General features: G+C 39.3%; 1 protein-coding gene across 1 annotated transcript in view; it reads right to left on the bottom strand.

Annotated features, from left to right (window-relative positions):
- The window catches only part of PTN (pleiotrophin), a 77,224-nt gene extending 64,126 nt beyond the window's left edge, over nucleotides 1-13,098 (bottom strand). The window contains exon 1 of the mRNA XM_035343140.1: nucleotides 12,722-13,098. The gene's annotated coding sequence lies outside the window, so the exon portion shown is untranslated. The remainder of the gene's footprint in view (nucleotides 1-12,721) is intronic.
- Nucleotides 13,099-22,032: the final 8,934 nt, after the last annotated feature.

The raw sequence follows: 22,032 nt of genomic DNA, 5'->3' as shown, positions 1-22,032 counted from the left end.
CATATAACAAAAAAGGCTGTCAACTGTCGAGTCAGAAGTATAAACCTACCTTTTCAGGCTCTCTACAATTAACATTTTGTTGCTGGGAGGTGCATTAGGAGAGTGTTTCCAACTACATGTTCTGATCTGGGATGGTAGAATACAAGCCTCCAATTCAGACCAGAGATAATCGATGTAAAATACACAGTGATCTAATGACGATGACATTATCATTTTATGGGAATGTGAAAACGAGATTATTTCAATAAATGATTTCTTGTCAGCATAACCAATTCATATGGTGGCAGCTCATTTGAAGCTTACAGAAGAAAAGTTAGTCACAAAAAATGGAAAATAATTACCTCAGGAACTGGGCTACATTTTTACACTAATTTCCAAAGGAAGAGAGAATAGCCACAGTTACAATGCATTTCCATGGTATGCAAATATAGGATTCGCTCACAGTTCTTTGAAATCTTAACTTAGCACATTATTATGGTGGATATTATGCTTGGGAGGTTGTTTCCAGTCCTAAGAGAACCAGACTTCACGCACAGCATTTGAGAGTCACTTCCTTCTGTTCCCTGCAAGCCTTCCTCTAATAAAGCATGCAAGGACTGAGCACAGATATTCTGAAAGGATGCCAAAGTGCAGTCACTGATGATACTCCTGGTCACTCAGAGGGAGGAGGGGGGCACTTTTTGAATGAATTTATTCACTCAAATATCCTTAAGAGAAAGAAAATGGAAATCCAACCCAAGTGAAACTAATAGAACAACTTTGACAGGTGAGATGTAAAATGGAGATTAAGAGGTCCAAGAGCAAGGTTGAGGAACAAGGAAGCAAATACATAGTGACAAGTAATAAGGCATTCTTTAAGCACATGGGAAAGCAGAACTCTGGAAGAGCTGGTGGGTCCTGCAGACTGCTAAGATGCAAAGAAGTCAATGGGGGCAGAAAAAGAGATTGTAGAGAATTTAAATGGTTCCTTTGCTTCAAATTTCAGTTGAAATCAGGGAAGAGAGATGCAAGACCTAAGGCTATACAAGCAAAGAACTTACCAGACAGAGTTAGGGGAAATAAAATAAAACAAACTCCTCAAGAAATTTACTTGTGCTAAACTGTATTCCAGCACTAGGAGCTAGAGCTGAGAAAGATCCATTAAAGGCAGATATACACCATCTAGCCTGAAATAAAAACCCTACAAACTATTTTTCACATGGATAAATCATCCCTCTCAAATCTGCAAGAATCCTCTAAAAATCCTGACAATTCTTCATTAGATATAAATTGTTTGGATTTTCAAAGACTTTGAAAAAAAGCTATTACGATACCTTGGTAATCATGGGATAAGAGCTAAGGTCCTGTCACTCTTAAAATATTAGTCAAGCAACTGAGAATCCCATGTTAAGAACAATTAGTTCTTCATACAGAAGGGGGCTGGTAGTGACCAAAAGATCAGCCTAGGATCAGTGTTGTTAAGTGCATTTCTGAAGCATCTGATAGCAGGAATGCAAACCAAGGTAACAAGCTGCACTACTCATACAAATCAATAAGATTAGTCAATAGTATGGAAGCCTTTGTCCTCTCAACTACCCAGGCAACTGAACAAATATCAGAAAATTAAAAAAAAAAAATCACCATGGATATCAAAACTAAGTGGAAAGAAAAGAAAATATATAGAATATATATATATACACACATACACATTTACATGCCACTATATGCCAATGATTACTGAATTAACTTACATTCTAAACATCAAAAAAGTCCCTGAGACAGAAGATGACATACCCCTGTGCTTAGCTCAAGAATTGTTTCAGAGTAGACAAATATTTATAATAGAGTTTCTAAATTTTTAATCTGTAATATGAAAAAGAGTTTGACTATAGAAATTATAATGCAATTCTGGAATGTCAGGATACATTTCAGATACATGTGCCCACTAGATAAAAAAGGGCATGAATTATGAGTGCACTTAGAAATAAACAATCAAATAGTCTACTGATTTATAACTTAACATGGGGCTGTAAAAGGCCACTGAAAATGAGAAACATAGGAGAATGTGTAACACTTATGAAAAATGAGCTACTAGACAGTTCATGTAGAAGAGAGGTTAAGGCAAACGGTAGCTGGGATTATGGAAATAAGGATATTAGATACACAGGAAATCACAATTAAGATTAAGAAAACCTCAACTATTGAGTGTTATGGAAATACATCTTCAAAACCAGAACAGTTGTTTTTTGTCCATAGGGGTGGTTTATGTTAGAGGAAAAGCAATTTCAAGTCTATGCCCATTTAAAGTTAAGGAAGATGAAAACTACTTGCAAAAAGTTTTAAACAGTCCACATAAACCCTTTCTACAATGTGACCCACACTCTTACATCTACTTTCACATCTTGTGCAATTGGACTACTACTTCTCACAGGACATGACCCATGCCTTAGGAAAAAAATCTAGATCTATTCCACAGTTTTTATTGCTGCAACAGAAACAAAACAGCAAACTGGGATTGGATGGGAACCAGAGTATGGAAACTAGAGAAGTAGATGGGCCCTGCAATGCAGGCAGCTTACCTGGGATCAGCTGCTGCAGCTTGGAACTTCTGCTACTGCAAGAATGTCTGAGTAGAAGACATATAAATTAGTTTTAAAAGAAAACAAACAAAACAAGAAAAGCACAAGTATACTTCATTTCAGAAAAATCACACATGACCATCAGGAAGTGAAAACTATACATATTCTACACTAAGGGTCTCAACCTAACATTTAACCAAAGCTAAAATGTGTTTTGCAAGAGAAACTATGATCATATAGGAAGAAAATTAAAAAAAAAAAAATCCCAAACACTGTGTCTTGCGGAGCAATTGAAAAAGAAAATGTGCAAGTCTTTGGGGGAAAAAGTGAATGAAGATTTCATTTGTATTAAACTGTATAATTATAATGAAAATAATTGTAAATCATAATTACAAACTATTAAAAATTACATGTAAGTTATATTCTAATTTTCAAATACATACTTTGAAAGAAATCTAAGCTGATCAGAAAAGGATACGTTTCAGAAAATGCTCAGCTTTCAGTTTCTATTCCTTATTGCCTATCAATGTACATTATACTATCCTTTTTGTTAGAAATCATGATCATCAAGATGCCAAAATGAACAGCATCAGCTGCACATCATGGTGCTTCATGAAAAGCTTGCTGTAGATAGCATATCTGTCTCATATATGGTTTGATTTCTGGTTTTCATTCCCTCGACACCCATTACATACTGTAAGTGTTCACATATGAACTATATTTTCACTGACTTGGAATAGTTACTGCATTCAGTAATCAAGAATTCCTATTTTGATAGTCCTGATGTGAAATATTTAAGCTTCAATTTTTCTTGACTTAGACATGTCATTTACACTTCACAAACTTCTCCTGCTCTGTTTTTTGTTGTTGTTGTTGTTTGTTTCAGAATTCCCTATTTAAATAAGATGAGAAATTCCCACCTACAATTACTTGAGAAATCTCAGTTGGCGAAATCCCATCTTGAAGTAGAGCCTTATTGCACATACTGAATGTGTCAATACAGAAAGGAGTGAACTTGTCATTTATAGTATGTGTTGTGCAATTGGAAAGTCTAAAGTTAGATAACACATTTTAGAGATGCATCCCTACAGTTTGGAAAGTTTCTCCAAACAGAGAGGCACTTCTGATGTGTGTGTAAAGCACAATGTTGGGGCAAAGCGTCTACACATCTAATTATTTTCTGCTTGTATAAAAGTGTTCAGTCTCCATATCCACTCAACCTACTGCTGTGATTAGCACAAGAAAGAGAGGTTCTCAATTACAGGAGTACTTGTAGGTATAGTCATAAATAATTCAAACTAAACTATAGTACACAGCGATTAAATGAACAAAGTACATGCTGTAATATGGTACACTTGGTTTTCAGTCCTTTCCTCGTATAGCTGTATTCAAATTCCAGCCATTCACAAGAGCACTCACCCTTTGTGAAAGCCAGCACAGATCTGCTGCATTTGGGCACCGAGAAGCAACCAAAGGAAAGGCAGAACCACTTTTCATGGTACGCTACTGAACAAACAGATGTGTTTGTAAATATTATCTCAGTTGCAGAAGATTATAAGGATCCATTTTTGAAAGTAGCCTCAAAATAATTTCCTAGGTCAGAATTATGAGTAGGAGGAAAATAAGGTGAAACTCCTTGCTCTCATTCCTATCCTTTTTGAAGTTGGGATTCTTTCATCACAAAGACATTACCAATTCTGCAGATTGCTGGGGGCAGGTGGAAAAAATGGTCCCCACTTTGCCACATTTCTGATTTCTGCCAGCTTTACAAAACCACCTCAAATGTTATGCCCAAAAGCTTTCTCCCTTCACGGGTAAAAACAGAGGCTGCTCTTAGTGGACAGACAGAAGCATCCACCTCTCCTCAGGATGAAGTCCAAACTTTTCAGTGCTAGAAGGTTTTAAGGTAAAAGTTTTGGGCAATGGGTTATGCCTGGCAGACACTGTGCCTTCAAAAAATACAGTTATTAATGTTGATGGACAGAAGCTTACATCAGAAAGCCTTGGAAAAATATGGTTATTAATATTGACGGACAGAAGTTCACATCAGCCCTCCAATAGTTTGACTTTTAATATAAAATACTTGGGCAGCTCACAGTTAAACAGAGGATACCAAAGGCACCACAGTAAACACATTGCTCTGAAACTTATCACAAGAGATGTCATCCCCACCTACACATAAAAGGTATGCGCCTGAACACATACAGTATCATAAAACACTCACTTCAGCTGTGTTAATCTTCTAGATTAAGGCATTGATCCAGCAAAGGTTTCATATGCTTTTTTCCATTGTCTAAGTAATCCCACTGTTGCCAGCAAAATAACTTATGGCACATAAAGCTGTTATAATGCATAAGATTTACAAAGATGATAGTTTAAATTACAAGTGACTGGGAGAATAGACTGACTGCTTGTAAAAGACAAACATACCTCTATAATCCAAATGGCCAGACAACGAGTCTGAAACACAAACTGACCTCAGCATCATATTTAAAGCTAGAAGCCACAAAGGGCTTTTGAGTTTGCCTTCTTTATCACCTCATAAACTCAGTTCCTACACTATTTTGCCAGGGCAGGGAAATTCCTAAAACACTAGATTCAAAATAGCTGCTCCTATTTATGCAGTCCGTAATCCCTGCAGCTCTTTATAAATCCTCTGCTGGTGGAGGATATGAGATGACTATTAATCAAGGGAAAAGTGGGAACAACCTTTAGGCTCCTTTAGGAAGGTGAGTTCTGCAGGTCTTCGGTCAAACTGCCCATACCATAACTGGATCTCTTGGGGCTGGTTGGGGTTGTTTTGTGTTTCGTTCCCCACCCCCTAATCTTCTGTTGCTGGAGAAAGCCTAGAAGAGGAAGCAGCCTGCAGCATGGAGCAAGTATGCTAATGCCATATCAAACTAACTGCCATGCCAACGGCAATCAAACACACACGCCTGCTCACACACTTCTGCCAAATAATCACTTAAGCAAACATCAACTACAGAGATTAGCAACAGCATCTGACAACATGCAAATCAGGCAAGAAACATGGGCTGAAGGGACAGCTTAGCAAAGTGAGGATTTAATAAGTGAAATGTGATGAAGTTCCTGAGTCAAAACTTACAGGGTGTTTGGAAGATTTCTGAAAATCCAATCTGTTGGCCTTGGAGGGAGAGCTAGTAGATTGGTTTCCTTTCACCGCTTGGTCCCTACTGCGTATCAGTTGCACCTAGGCAGGCTTCTAATAAAAGAAAGTGACTCTCACGCAGACAAAAACATCTTTGTGACCTCAGGGAACGCAGCAATCCAAACAACCAACCAGACAGTCAGTCAGGTGGCAGAAGCTACTGGGAAGCAATCAGAGCATCTCAGGGGCCTTTCATCAGCACCAGAAGGAAAGCTAAGCCTCTACAATAGAGGACTGGGTTTTCAGAAGAAGACTAAGGGCAAATCACCCATGCAATAGAGAAAAATAAGTTCAAACTATTTCCATTTGGGAGCATGGTGACGAAAGGCTACTTTCAAGTAATTTTTATTTTTCAAACTACAGAAACAAAGTACTATCCTATCAGAATTAAGACAACGTACCAGAAAAATCACTTTATTGGTCTTTAATTTACTAATACATACACCACTCCAAAGACACACTCAATGAAAGTAATAAGATTCTGCCACAAGAAATGTGAGAACAGTCACAACCATTTGCCAGCATTATAATGCATTTGGGTCTTATTTTTAAGATTTAATTACCCAAATAAAGGGATGGGCACTCTTTCTAAATCTTAAGCTGAATTCTATAATCCATCTTCTGACAAAGCTCTTGCTGAAGCATCAGCTTTCCCTGAATAATGGTTGGAGAATGTGTCCCCATATTAGTATTCATCTCCATTTAGCAGGAAGAACATGATTTAGTGAGCTGGAAAACATCTCAGTATGGAAGCAGATGAAGTTCAGTTGTCCCAAAGAAGACTATGAGGTGTAGTGCCATAGCACTGCAGGGACAGCACTATATTAGAGGTGCCATCTTTCTCACATACTATGTCTAAGTTCTTTCCTGTATCAATTTCAAAGGCAATAGACAATGGTACCTTTCCTTTACTACCAAACGAAGAGCCTAGAGGAGTATCATAGAGACATTAGTATACTAGTTTAGGTATTTTGAGCAAATAGCACTATTCCCATTGTTGTTTGCAGGCTACAAGCAAGAAAGAAGAAAAAAGAAATCCTACTTTTTTTTTTTTTAATTAAAAAAGATTTTGATATGGAACTACTTACATGCTGTGTCAAGCATATTTCAGATAATTCTGTCACAGAGGCAAAGATGCTCCAGACTTTGGGCCTTCTGTTGCTAACTACAGAAGGGCATATATATTTGTGTTACACTATTAGGGCTCTCTAGCACTTTGAGATACATGATGTGTGAAAGTATAGCTAAATAAATGAAAATATTAAAAAAAAAAAAAATAGATCTGTTGCACTAGTGATCCAGCTGAAACAAGGATCCTTAAATGCAATAGTTTGAACATCTTTAGTTGGCCATGGAACTCATCCCACTCTTCCCAGGATTCCAAGAAACAAAACCCAAGAACAAAGCAGGTTTTGTGCCTGATATTCCATGGAACTGAATTTGAGAAGCCAGTTCATTCATGGCCATTGTTTGCAATCAAACAGGCATTCTGACTTCCACAGGTATCATTAAATGCTTGTGTCAACACGCAGGGATTTCCTCACATCTTAGAACACACCCGTTGAGATCTATTTTTTACCTTTATAAACCCAAGGGACAACCTAAGGCAACAGACTAATGCAGGTAGCAAGTCAGATGGTAAACACAACAGTAAAGTGGTCTATCTTTCTTAATGGGCTCGGAAAAATCAAGATCAAGTTTGCTCTCAAGCCTGAGAAATAAGCTTCCTCAACCTTATAGCCTGCATGTCTTGTGCTGTGCCTGTCTCCACCACCAGCTGGACTGGCCCCACCAATACCTGAGACCATCATCCCAAGCATGTAGCAGGAGGCTTGCTGAAGGAAAGAAGAACACACACAGCCTCTTTTCCCTTCCAGCTGTTCCATCTGGTTTTACTCCTGCTGCTGGGAGAAGAACTTCTTCAGATAGTGAGCTCCTCCAAAAATATTTGGAGACAGCAAAAATTCAGTTTCATGTTCATTAGCTAGCTGCAGACAAGTGCCAAATCAGGAATTTGGACTGTGGTATTAGAGAATTTCTCTTCTTACTCTTCCCTCCCCACAGACATCTAATGATGGTATCATCTACAACTGAACAAGGGATGCTCTACAAGATCCAAGCTACATGGGAACTCTACAGAAACTAAATGAGGAAGGGCAATTTTCATAACACTCTTGTGAAACATTCAGTGAGCTCTGAAATAGCACTGGCAGGCCTCACAGGAGCAAGGACCAGTTTAAAATTGAACTTGAGTTTACTAAACAGTCGTGAAACAGAGCCTCAAGCACTATTTATTTTCAGAAGCTATTTTTATCAGAAAATCCCCAATTCCTGTAATGCTCTTTGGCTGTGCCTCTGCCCCTCTGTTGCACCTACCATTGAATGGCACTCACCAAGCACTGTGCTCCTTGGGACCAAATTAACATTTTAATACATTTTTTCTTAACATAAGGAAACCTCAGCATAAGGTTATACACACTGAAACCAGAATGTGCTATTCAGGGAAAGCAAGAGGCTTTCTGGGAAGAGGAGGGGGTGGAAGGGTAGAATCACCTGATTGCATCAGTAATACATATAGCTCTTTTCCACATTCACATTCCCTCTTCTCATCTCCCATGAAACTGCCTACAGCTGTGTTCTCTCAACCTGTGGTCTGAAAGACATTAAAAAGCAGACTGCAAGAGGACTAGACTTTTTAAGAAGTAACTCCCACATATATAAGCAAGAAAGGAAATTAGAAAAGTGTCTTAGAAAAATGCCCCCTTCCCCCTCAACATACAACTGTTCATATTCAGTTCTAAACAGCAGTCATCTTATTGCAGCCACAGGAGGTAGTGCCAAATATGTTAAATAGTTCAATGATTCCATTCTTTGGAATAACGTAAGGAGAGACGCATTGGTCTAGTTTGATAAAATCCTACAAATCCTTTCTACCTTGATAAAGTAAGCCACTGCTGAGAACTTAAAGAGAACTACTTTAATACTACTATGTCAAATATCACCTGCAACAGGGTATTTCATCCCTTGGAGGTCCTTACTCTTTTACTAGTGAAAACATTGTTGGAGCCTGAAGACAATCTGAAAAGTATTAATGAACTTGTAATCACAGATTCATCTCTTCTAGCAACTTGGAGAAAATGAAATTTTAAGCAGCAAATTCCATACTAACTGCCAACTCTTATTTCATAGGCTGGATCAAGTTCATGTTAAAGACATTGGGATTATAGAGTTTCTCCAGCTCATGACCATCTTGGTTTGATACAAGATCAAAGGTTTGCAAAGCATATTTAAATAATAATAATAAAAACCTACTTGTCTCCATTTAGTGTGCAATACTGCTAGCACAAATAACATTATTTGAGGTGTCCATCCCTGGGAAGTTAGTAACACATGGAAGATACACCTTTTCTCAACTTGCTTGGTTGCTTCTGTATCAATCCACAGACATTTTCCTTATGCAATTATAATGCTCTGTGGGTTTCTGTAGTAAAATACAAACTTCCACATTACAGAAGACATTGATCATTCCTTTAATTTCATTTTTCCACAGTGCTTCTGCTGAAGAAAGCTGATGTGAAACAACAGATTCAGATTTCCCTCAAATCTCCTCAAATGCACATTGAATATTTGACAATGCCCACTTCTCTTTTTTTTTTCCACATGGCTCCATCAGAGAGAACCCTCTATGCATTCAGAGCAGCACAATGGATAATGATTTCCAAAGCATTAACTTGGAGCCATTGAGACTTGGATGTTTTCAAAATGCATCTATTGTGCACAAAGGATTCTAGACTACCCCAGCTACTCTAGAAGAGTCTTTTTTGCCTTTCTCAAAACATCCATTCCTTGAGCCATCCCTGGAGTGCATTGTTGGGGCTGATTCCTTAGTGCAGCGAGTTCCATCAGTCAAAGCTCAACAGATACAAATAATATCAGGATATGGATATAAATTAGTGAGACAGACCCTAAATAGTTTTGACAGGTTTACTAAGTATATATAGCGACACAGAATGCTATTCCTGCTGTCAGACATCAATATGTAGACAGAAGATTGGGGGCACCATGGAAACTCAGTGACATAAGAGTGGTATTGATTGGACAGAAAATGAGGCTGCAATTTAAGCTTAAGGCTGCCAGAGATGCCAAGAATGGAGAATGACCTCCAGCAGTGAATTTTCAGCATAAGCTCCCTGTGAACAAACCAGTCCAAGAAGGATAAATCAGGGACAAGCTCACCAGGGATATGGGTCTACCGAATGCAGGCTACCCGAAGCAGACAAGAATCACTGTGTGTGCGCGCGTTACAGTGACCTAGTTCATTCAAAGACAGCATTTTGAATAGTTTATTATAAAGAAGCTCGAAACAAAGAGACTTCCTCAATTAAAGTCCTGAAATGAATCCTCTAAATGAAAATGCTTTTGATACACTGATCAGCAAGAGGTTGTAAATATCGAAGCAAAGCTTACATTGTTAAAGACCAGTTCCCACAGAAAACAGCACTGTTGGAGTATAGGTTATGAGGAGGTCTGAACACAGCGCTAAGTTTCATGAGCAACACCCATTCCATCCCTAATGCCTTAGTGCCCCAGTGGTACATTTGATAATCCTATCTTCCCTGGTGCAAAAACACAATAAAAGAGAGTATGAGTTGAAAGAGTGCATTTCAGAACTCCTAAAAAGAAAAATAAATAAATAAAATAAAATAAAATAAAACTATTTTTAATTATTTTCTGAAGACTCGGGAATATCTTTTCCTAGTATGAGCAAGAAGAAACAGAGGACATGACGGGGAATTACCTTGCTGAAGCCTTGACTGCTGGACGCAGCTATGGAACAACGTTCACACCAGCAAGAGAAGGATGAATCTACACAAAACATCCATCAGTACAGGACTGTCCTTAGTGCCAGTATGGGTATACAGGAATACGGTAGAGGGATCGCACCATGTTTTGTATTACTTTAGTAAAAACAACCTTCTGCTGGCAAGAATGTATCAGCTACAGACTGTATCTCAAATAACTGGTGATAGACATCTGGATAATTGCAAAAAGTCTGCTTTTGTTAGGCCACTCCTATGCTATAAACAAGACTTACCCGTCTGTAAAAGAAAGATTTGTTGCTAGCTTCTCTTTTTTTCCATCTAAGAGCTTGCACTGCAGCATGCTAAAGTCAGTAAGTTTCTGTCCTTCAATTTCATCCAAAGTTTTGTAAATAATAAGTCATCAAAATGTTTAGCTTATACTGGAGACAGGGGTATATTAAACCTTGCCTTTTCCGTTCTCTTTAAGGAAAGTTACTAAATTGCACAGCAGGGTTTGTTTTCTTTTTTTTCCCAGATCTTTTTTTTTCCCTTCTCCCCCTCTTCCTTCCCCCCCCCCCCCCATTTTGTCCTCTCCAATGTAAAACCCTATCCATTCACTTCCAAATTTTTATTACTATAACAAATTAATATTTCTTGTCACAGATATGCAGGTTCCTTTATCCCTTCAGACCATTTTTCTTGATCAAAAATTCAGACCTCATTATTTTTAAAAGCTCTTTTTTCTTTGCAGGGAAGAAATAGAAATACATAGACAAAAAAAAAAAAAAAAAAAAAAAAAACTTTGCTTTGTAGATCAGCTCAAGTCCACTGTCTGGAAAATATTAAGGACAACTATTTCTTCCTAGTGACTTTTCTCATACCCTTCCCTTCTCTCTCTGTTCCTTCTCTCCACCTCCCTAATACAACCAGAGTTACACACTTAGTCGTTTCCTTGGTCAAAACATTCAGCTTATCTAGAAGCATAGAACAATCATGGCCAAAGGGGCACCAAAGAAAGAAGAGAGTTTAAGAGTTGATAAGCCACAGGTAAAGAGTTCTTCCACTGTACTACAAGCCATTTGGAGCAAGAAGGATCTAATTAAAGCACCCACCGCTATCCATGGCAGCAGGGTTATCTCACAGAGGAGGATTTAACACGTTGCAAACATTTCCACAGTGCTTCTAAGAACCAACTAGTTTAGCACTGACATCCTATAATCCAGCTTCGGAGCGTCACTGAGCTAATGCACAGCAGACATTGGCTACCAAAGCAGACCACTTGCGGTATGGAAGAGAGGTGTGTGACGGCCAGCTGGAGCATGTAAAAGGAGCAGAGAAGCTCCCAAAGAATTGACTTTTCCCTTTTCAGTTTGCCTTTTCCCTATGCAAAGCTCTACTTTTTAAAAGTGAGAGGATGAATGAGGGCAAGGAGTTAGAAGCATCAGCGTTGGAGACCATAACACATTTGCAAAATAACCTGTATGCTCACTAGGAGACAACTGTATTTTCACCACTGTTGACCCAAATTTTCTCCCATCCCACCCTTCCAGAGGAAATGCAAGACATAAACTGACGAGAGCAGTTTTAAGTAAATCAGCACTTGCTAGAGTAAATTGTTTCACCAGCATCAAAGTACAGACAAGAAAGCTAAGTCCCAAGGAAAAAAGTAAAATGTCTATATATAATATATAAATGTATGTATAATATGTAAATGTAAGTATAGGTTAACGTGCTCAGTCTAAAGGTGCAATTTAACCTCGGTTATCAGGAGTCTCAGCCGGGACACTCCTGCCACAGAGCACCTGGGACCTGCAGGAGTTTCGCCAATGTCCCAGCTGCCCTCTTGTCCTCCCAAAGCGGATCAGCCCGAGGACTCTGCCTTCCCTTTCCCGCCGTGCCACGTCCCCCCCTACCCCACCACCACCAGCAGCAGCACCCCTCTCCCTCTCCCCCGCCGCGGCTCTTGCCGCTCCCCGACACCCCGGGCCACCCGCACCCCGAGCGGGGCTGCCGACGGGCACCCCCAGACCCGGGGCAGGTGCCTGTGGGGCCACGGGTGTTCACCACCAGCACCACCAGCACCGACCGCTCTCCTCAGCACCTCCGAGGACCAGGGGGGACCCAATGCGGTGCTGAGGGGCAAGACTCCGGAGCCGGGAGGGGGTCGCGCCTCCCAGCCCCTGCTTACTTACTTGGGGCGGCGAGAGGCTCTTCTCCCGCAGCTGACAGGGGCGAGCCGCGGGTGTCCCCGGTGCGGAGCTGCTGCTGCTACTGCTGCTGCTGCTCCTGCTGCTGGTGGTGGTGGTGGTGGTGGTGGTGCCGCAGCGCGTCCCTTCGCTTCCCCACGGACGGGCTCGCCGCCTCCTCCTCCTCCTCCTCCTCCTCAAGCCCCGCCGCTCTCTCCGGCCGGGGGATTTCTTCCCGAGATTTTTATACCGGAGGCAGGGAACCTGATCCTCCGCGCTTTGACTCGACAGAGCCCGGGCTGCGGCGAGCCAGCGAGAGGAGGGAGGCGAGGCAGGCGCCGGGGCAGAGCGAGCGGCCGCGCTGCCCCCTCGTGTGATGCGGCGGGGGCGCCGCCGGGAGGGTCACCCGCGGGGCAGCCTCGCCCCCGCCGCCGGGGGACGGATGGAGGGAGGGGGCCGGGGGGCGGGACGGGGCCGCTCCGCCCGAGGATGGGGCTCCGGGGGGCTCCCGGGGCGTCCCCGAAGCCGGGAGCGCTGGAGGGGCGCGGGGCCCCCGGCTGAGCCGGTGCCGGGCTTCGCAGGGCGCCCCCCCCCCCCCCCTTCTCGACAACTTTTGTCGGGGTGTTTCAACGGTTCTGGTTGTGGTACTTTGTTGGAGTTATGTCAAGGCTCTTATTTAGGCTTTTCCAGGTTTTGGGTTCACTACATCCATTGAAAAAGAATGTTCCCCAAGCCACAGCTTAATTTAAAACGAAGTGGACTTGTTCCAAAGCCCAGGCAATTTTTGCCTAATTCCTGATCCCCAGAGCAAGTCTCTGTCTTGACTGGAAAGACTGAGCCCATTGACTGCTTGAGTCTCTGCTGGGGTTGCAGCTTGTGGCTCCTGCTCCAGGTTTGCACAGAAATCCAGTTCAGATTCTTCTCCTGTTTCCAGAGGAATGAGCTAAAAAAGTAATTTGTCTGGCACCGTACACATTGCATCATCTAACACCTACCATCTGTGACAATGGAAAGCACTGTGCAGCTAGTCCCAGCGTGGGCAATTGCACCCACCTGGAGTCTTTCTTCGTAAAGTAAACTACTCCCTTCCATCCACACCTTGGCATCTTCTTTTCATCACAGAGTTATGTGTTTAGTCCTGGCATGGTTGTTAAGGATTTGCACGACGGGCAGATTTAATGACAGTGATGTAAGTTAAAACAACAACTTTGGTTTGCAGTGTAAAGCGGTGGCTTGAGATGGAGAGAATATTCTTTCTAGCAGCCAGCTGAGTGGAAATGAGCACTCTATAGTACACTTTGTCTTCGTGTTTCAGTGTTTGTGAAGCTGAACGGAACCTTGACAGCTACCTTGCACCTTCCTGAGGGCTTCTTAATGAAATCCTGGCATGCTAAGCACCACGTACATCTAGAGAAAGATGCTTCCCATCAAAAAGCACCTGGTAGTGGTTGACACTTTAAGCCCTCAGTGGGTCTCCGTCCAACCACAATAGCACATTTCATATGGTCAACCGTGTCTGAGTAGCAACAAGAAAGTAGGGAGAGGACAAAGTCTGACCTAAAAATTCACCTTGATTAAGACCAAAGCATCGCATCAAAGTGAGTGAAGAGATTTCTTCCCTTCCTTGCAGAAATCTGAGTCTTAGCTAAAGACTGAAAATTTCATTCTCCACTTCTCAGCAAACAATGGAAACTTTCTGCAGAAAGCAAATGTTTTTCACAAAAATGTGTATGATCTCAGAAACATAATTTTTCCATTGAATTTTAGAAGCATTGGCCATCTTTGACCAAACCTGCTTGCAGCTTTTCTCCATGCCTAGTTTTCCATAGCTCAGAAATTAATTTTCTGATGCTCAGTTTACATGCACTGAAATTAGTTTTGTGTGATATGGCTTGGTTCTTGACTCAAAGGCTAAACTAAAACTGCAGATGAGATTAACACAGCTGCTCAGGGAACAAATGGTCTGAAGCACCTAAGAATAAAAAAGAAAGTATCTCGGTCTTTGATCGACAAACAGTCTTTTAATATTAGTATTATTTCTGTCTCAATAGCATCTTGAGACATAACCAAAGTTTCTAGTGTAATAAGCACTGTCCAAATGTAGAAAGATATTCTTTACCCTAAACTGCCCAGTGTTTGATATCTTTGAAATTAATGGAGTACAACACTTGAATTTCATGACTGAACCTTTGCTATTGAGAGAGAATTTGTGAAGACAGAAGGAGGTGAGACAGTTGGTCAAGACAACAGTCTTGGAAGGACTGATGTAACTTTTTTGCCAAGAAAAAGCCATCGACTCTATGTTAATCACTGCCTCAAAGGTGTCTGTTGTACTGGTTCCCAGTGGAAAAGAACAGGACAGCATGAAGGGATTGATAGAAGATAAGTTATGACCATTTAATTGCCACAGGGATATTTTCCTTATTAAAAGAACCGTGAATTTGGAGAGGTTTACCTCTCTGCTGTTTTGTCTCTCCTTTTTTTTTTTTTTTTTTTTTTTTTTTTTTCCAGCCAAGGCTTTTTCCTACACAATCTTTGAAACAACAGCCTAACCTAAGCTTCTTGTAATGTACTGAAAAATCCATGAAGAAAAAAAATGTCCTTTATTATTATTTTCCTGGTCTGGATGCACAGATAATCTAGAAAGGAGAATTGCTTGCAGACTGTAACTGTCTTTAACATCCTCAATGTTTGTTTACAGCTGCTGGTTCCAAAACAGCAAAAAACAAGTGAAGAATGGACCAGCAGCTGTGGAAGTCAAACATCCACTTTCATGTATCCACTTTGTTTCCCAAAACTGTAGCCTAATGAGCTGAATTTCCTTTTAAAAAGGAAAGATGAGGGTTAGGAGTATAAGAAGTTATAGGAGGACTTCTGATTCATGCCACATGTTAAGTGCTCTTGTATGCAATTCAAAAGTATTGGATCCCAAATATTTCTATCTGTAAATGTTCAAGGCTGTTTGGGGGAAAGAAGCCCACAACATGCGATGCGATTTGTGCCAAGATGTAGAAAGATCCTCATAATAAATTTCCTGTTGCTGAGGGTTTTTGTTTGTTTGTTTGTTTTTCTTCCCTTGCAAAGTAGTGAGCAATTCTATCCTCTAAAACTGGGATTTTTCAGTACTTTCAGGTAATCATTTCACCAGCAACCTGAAGGAAATACTTGGATCTTAAGATCATAGATCATAGAATATACCGAGTTGGAAGGGACCCATAAGGATCATCAAGTCCAACTCCTCCCACCACACAGGTCTTGTCTCCTTCCAACAGAAGTTTAGCTCTTCTTTTATAAGATGCCCTTGGAAAATTCTGATTCCAAACCTACAAAGTCAGTAATTTTCTCCCAAGAAGTGCTTCACTGGTTTTGGTCCCACAGCTGAGTGGAAGGAAACTGCGCTTTTCAAAAAGCAAACAAAACCACTTGTACACCAGTTAAAAGGTCAGCTTGGCCTGCGCTTGCTTTGTTTGTTTCACAAACACTCTAAGTATCAATTTCTTTCTTCAGCCCTCTCTAGCCATCAGCAACAGCAGCTCCAGGAAGATGTAATGTGATTCCAGGAAAACAAAATAGAGAACTTGAGAACAGCTTAAAGATTTTTTCACCTTTTGCTCCATTGTTGTTCCCAAGCTATTGAGCTGCCAAACCCTGGCAACTGAGTGCCCCACATCCCTATTCCTCCGCTAAGATCAGATTTCCATTAGTGATACTGAATTATTTAGTGAATGCATCAAACATGGAAATCAACCACTTCTGAGCTGTGTTCCTTCTCACTCTATCTTTCATTTCAAGTCCACACAATGGCAGGCTTATTGTCACAGGGACTATCAACCCTATAATTAGAGTGGAAAAATCCATGGAGTTCAAAAATAATAACTCATACCTCATTATCTAGTATAATTTCTCTAGTATATTAAAAATCAGTTTTCCCAGATGTATGCAGAAGGCAAACAGAGAGTGTGAACCCAGAAGTTATTTTCTTCATGCACATATGCTAAAATCTTTAGATATTTTAAAATAATAAGTCACTGTCCCAGGACTTGGTCTTACGCTTCAGACACCAAATCATGAATACATGTTGCAACTTTACACATTTGACTGATTCTATTTTCTACAATGGGATTAAAGCTCTTGTGCTCAAAATTATTCATGTGCATACATCTGCATGTTGCAGTTTGAAACCCACAAACATAATGCAACACAGCAGGCCTTTCCAGACCCCAGCATTTAAAAGAATGCCATTCGCATGTTGGCTCCTCTCACTATTTTCTTCTTTTGTGTTGGCAGTCCTGGGAATGGAAGTCCTACATATCCAGGATTTGAAATTGATAGATAGATAAATAGATAGATAGATAGATAGATAGATAGATAGGTAGATAGATAGATAGATAGATAGAAATATAATCATAGCTCTGGTAAAGAAATTGATGCTTTGAGTAGATAGACTATCACTTTTCCTTTTTTCCCCTATTTAAATGAACATGCTCATTCCAATTAGTTTTACAGTTTGGGGAGAAGTATGAAACATAACATAACAAAATGGCATTTTATTATGAAAGGCTGAGTAAAAGCTAAGTTGTGTTTTTTTTTTTTTCGTTTTTTTTTTTTTTTTTGTCACTGTATTTTGGAATTAAAAAAAAAAAAAAAAGTCTAAGCAAAATGCATAAGCAAAACGTTCTTCCATTGAAATAGAACCGATAAAATTGACATTTTGCTTTGGTTCCTAACAAATTGAATGCAAATTTCCTTTTCAGTTTATCTCAGAAAAAACTTGATTTGCAAGTGTCTATTTTTTCTCAAGGCACTGTGTACCCACATACCTAAGTTCTCTAGGAAAGGACTGGCTTTAGAAGTAGCGAAGGTAATATTCATTACCCCACCAAATCAGTCCTTAATGCTTCATTATGACAGTCAGCAAGCGTCGTTCATAGTACTAAAGAGCTTTCCACTGGGCACTGAACTGAGACAGTCAATTTAATTCTCAGTGACAAGCCAGTGGTAACAAGTTTCAGGCACTAACTGCACATTGAACAAGTGATTTATAAATAAATAAATAATCTACTATAATCATTTGCCTATAAGCTCAGTCATAACATGCAACTATTTTCCAGTTAAAAGTAAAACTAATCAAATTTTGATATACAAAATCAGTACAATTTCATTCCACGTTTATACAATTTAAAAAAATGTTTCTTAATATATTCCTTTAAAAATTAATTACTCCTTCTGTGGGGAGATACCATTAGGCACTCCCTGAATTTACAACTCTGAGCTGAATGTATGAACAAAGAAGAATTTCTGGTTATAAAAATGTTCTCTTACCTTTTAAAATGATTTGTCAATTTGTAGAGGGTTCATCTGTGTAATTATGATTATGCTAAACTTCACATTTAAAGACATAAGTGGTTTTGAAAAGTTTTCCTTACGTGCAATCAAATGATGAGATGTTCTCCTTCAGTGCAAGTGTTGAACAGACAGCTAAGTCCTTGATTATGAATTTTAGTGAAATCACAGCAATAAAAAAGGAACACTGAGAATTTAATATTGACAACTAATTATCAAACATGCTCAGAAATACCATTTTCAAGACTGGCTTATAGCTGGTATGTTTATTCTACCGCAAATATCTTCCAAGACTATAGTGGTTCAGCCTCAGTTCACAGTTTAGCTTATCAGCTCGCTATTTCAATTGATATAGTAAAAGCTTGCATATACCATCATAGGTTTTTATTTAGCTAGTAGCACTCACTGGAGTAAAGTCAAGCCTGTACAGACTGAAACTAACAGTTGTTAAGTAGCAGCAACTCATCCATAAAGTAGGACATAATAAAAGTGGGGCCTTAAAAATGTTCGCTGCTGAGGATGATGGGGTCACAAAGCTATTCAAGTGCCAGCTTGGTAGCTAGATGTTTTCATGAGAATAAAATAAAAACTGAAGTCATTTTAAGGTTAAGTAGTACCCTCTCCATGCTACCAGTTTAGAAATAATTATGGCAAAATGGGAAATTTAGGAGATATGTAATGTATAGATATAGACACACACATAATGAGTAACTGACATAAAGGTCTATTGTCAGAAATACAGAAACTGGAAAATGAACAGCATTATCCTGAGAATGTGTATACCATATTAGTTAATATAATGGCCATGATTTTCCTCCGTAAGAACAAAATTAGGTACATCTGTTCTTAACTTACTGGCAATTTCTTGCTTGAGATTTGAGCCAGTTGCATGGCCCTAATAAAGCACAATACATCTTTGATGGAAACTCCTGTGGGATGCTGTTGGCTTCATCAGCTTGATCTAGGTTTTCGTGGTGGTTTTACCCAGCTGGGCAGCTGAACTCCACCACAACCGGTCTCTCACTCCCCCTCCTTCTGCAATGACCTTGGTGTCTGCAGGGCTGTTTCTCTCTACATTTTCTCACTCCTCTCTCCCAGCTGCTGTTGCACAGCAGTTTTTTTCCCCCTTTCTTAAATCTGCTCTCCCAGAGGCGCAAACATTGGTTACTGGCTTGGCTCTGCCCAGCAGCAGGCCCCTTTGGAGAAGGCTGAAAATGGCCCTTATCTAACATGGGGCAGCTTCTGCACCCTTCCCACAGAGGCCACCCCTGCAGCCCGCTACTGCCAAAACATCGCCACACAAACCCAATACAGTTTTCGCACTCAAGAGTTTAACAAAACATGGAATTATCATCCATAGACCTAAACCTGATTGTTATATAAAAAAAAATGAATACATTAAAACCCTTTAACACCCACATTAAAAAAAATCATATTGACATCAAAATATGGGGACTACTGTGGCTAAATTAAATGTGCTTTTCCCCAGAGACCTAGTTCTCAACATTATGTGATTGCACTAGACATGCATTTTTAATAGCAAAAAAAATGAACAAGCGAACAATGGAGAGGAAGTCCTTGTTATTCCACTCCTACTTTTAAGGGAAAAGCTTTAAAATATAAATGTTAAATATTCCAAAGTTAATGAAAGTATTCAGAATATGTGTTAAAATCTGTAACATAGACATATGGATACACATATAACATAAATCAAACATATGATATGATGTAATGTAGCATAACAATATGATAAATATATAAATGTTAAAATTTGGAAGCCTGACTTTTTCACATTTTAAATCTGAATTGTCAATATAGTGAGAAAGACCTAACAAAATAGCCATACTTACATTCTATATTGGTTTCTTCTGGTTTCTCCTCCAGAATATTTTGCAATTCAGTGTTTCTTTCTTCACATCAGAAATTAGAAAGTGGCAGAACACAAGGAAGGTATCTTCCTGTGCAGTATAAATTCTGACATCTCTCAAAAGATCCTGACTTTAGGCTCATTTTGACAAAAAATGCTATAGCTATTTCCAGTAATTGTTTTGTCCATATTAGTAATTTTTGGAGTGAAACTATGGAGATTTTAAAAGGAAGTGGGTCTGATGAAACATTGTTGGTTCTACTTCAAGAAGTAGGAACAATCTGTGTAACTGTACAAAATCTACAGCTGTACTCATCTTTGGGCTCATTATTATTACTAAGAAATGGATATGAAGTAGGGTCTCATACTCAGTCTTCTGAGATCTATCAGGGATTTTATACCTGTTGATGACCTTCTGAAATCTTTTAGTGTTATATATGCAACATTTAAAACAAAGAAACACAATCTTAGCTAAGATCTGTAGTTCCTTTTGTTCTATTTTTAGTATTAATGATAATTAGTATTATAAATTAAATTAATAGGCTTGTAGAACATAAGAGGATAGATGAAGTTGTACCTCATTAGCAATATTCTTTTTTTCTTTTTTTTTTCTTTTTTTTTAAATTTTCTTTTCAACACTATAAGAGATTGCATATACTTTTAATTCAGAATTGGTTTTGCCTCCCCAGGCTATTTATTTTCCAATTACTCAGGCTAAACACTATTATATAGAAAAGTAGACCTTTCAAAACAGTCAGACTGAGCTTCTTCACCCATTCTGCATCTCTACCCTCTTCAGCATTCTTCCCTGCTCTCTTTAAGTATCTTGCATCCTCCTCTTTGCCTGAATAATGTGAACAAGACCCTATTAGGATGGTGTAAATAATGCATATTTAGAAATTGCACCATCATGAAGGAGCTGAAAGCAGTAACAACACAAGATTTATGATTGGAACCACTGTTAGCTGCCTGAAGACAGTATAATATATAATGCAATGTTCACAATATTTAAAAAATGTTCATGCGCCTGTTATAATTTACCTACTTACATTTCCTCCATCATTTGTTTTCAGGAAATAGAAAGCATGAGGCTTCAATGAGGAACTTTTATGTGTCAATGACCCTGCAACACTGTTGTTGTCTGAACTCTTTCTTTATTAACATATTTTAGATTTTGATTAACTTTTTTGTCTGTGTTTGTGTGTGTGACATCTGTTTTGTTTCAGCTGTCTGGGGTAGGAAATGAGAAACACTTTAATTGTTGGCTTGTCTGTCTTTACTATGTCTACAGGTACCATTCATTTTTCAGAAATATTGTTTTGGAATGCTGTAAAATGATACTCCCCATAAGTCTCAAATTGTTCCTACAATGTTGGTCTAAAAACTGAGACACCTAATTTTGAAGCATAGTCATTGGACCAGGTCACGAGTGTTATTCAATGCTCTTTATATAATGTTTTTCCCTTGGTTGTTCTGATGATGAAAGAAGTGCTGGGAATTTATGAACTTGTTTAGTGTGTTTTCTGTGTTTTTTATTATTCATGAAATTGAAAAGTGAAGATGGGAGAGGTCCCTGCAAACTGATACACTACCTGGTCTGGCCAGGAAAAAGTCATCCTTCATGGAGACCTGGTTTATTAGTAGGAATAATATTTTTTATTCAATCCTACACGAACCCTCACAGCTGGAGTTTTCTCTGCAGCCAACACTCAGCTTCATTTTATAAGAAACACCCAGGTCATACTACAGGCAGAGTACACAGACACACATTCAAACTCTTCTCGCCATGGTGCCTATTCTCACCTCTGATTTGCCCCATTGATATAATAAGCCAGCTGCATATGTCAGTCAGAAAAATTGCCTAACATTTTGCTAGAAAAATTGATCTAGAAAAGGGACTTCTGGTAAGTTTTGCTGGGGTTATTGTTAAAAAAAAAAAAAAAAAAAAAAAAAAAAGGAAAATCATTGCAATTTACACCTTCTTGGGCTGGGATATGAATACGTTCAGAATACTTCAAGATCACAGCTGTTCAGACTCACTGATCATCAAGCTATCACCAAAGTGTCACAAAAATGCTATTGATTTAAACTCTCCTCTGACTACAAC

Source organism: Oxyura jamaicensis, chromosome 1 (genome assembly GCF_011077185.1).
Source record: "Oxyura jamaicensis isolate SHBP4307 breed ruddy duck chromosome 1, BPBGC_Ojam_1.0, whole genome shotgun sequence".
Classification (NCBI taxonomy): domain Eukaryota; kingdom Metazoa; phylum Chordata; class Aves; order Anseriformes; family Anatidae; genus Oxyura; species Oxyura jamaicensis.
This window is presented reverse-complemented; position numbering and strand designations above follow the sequence as displayed.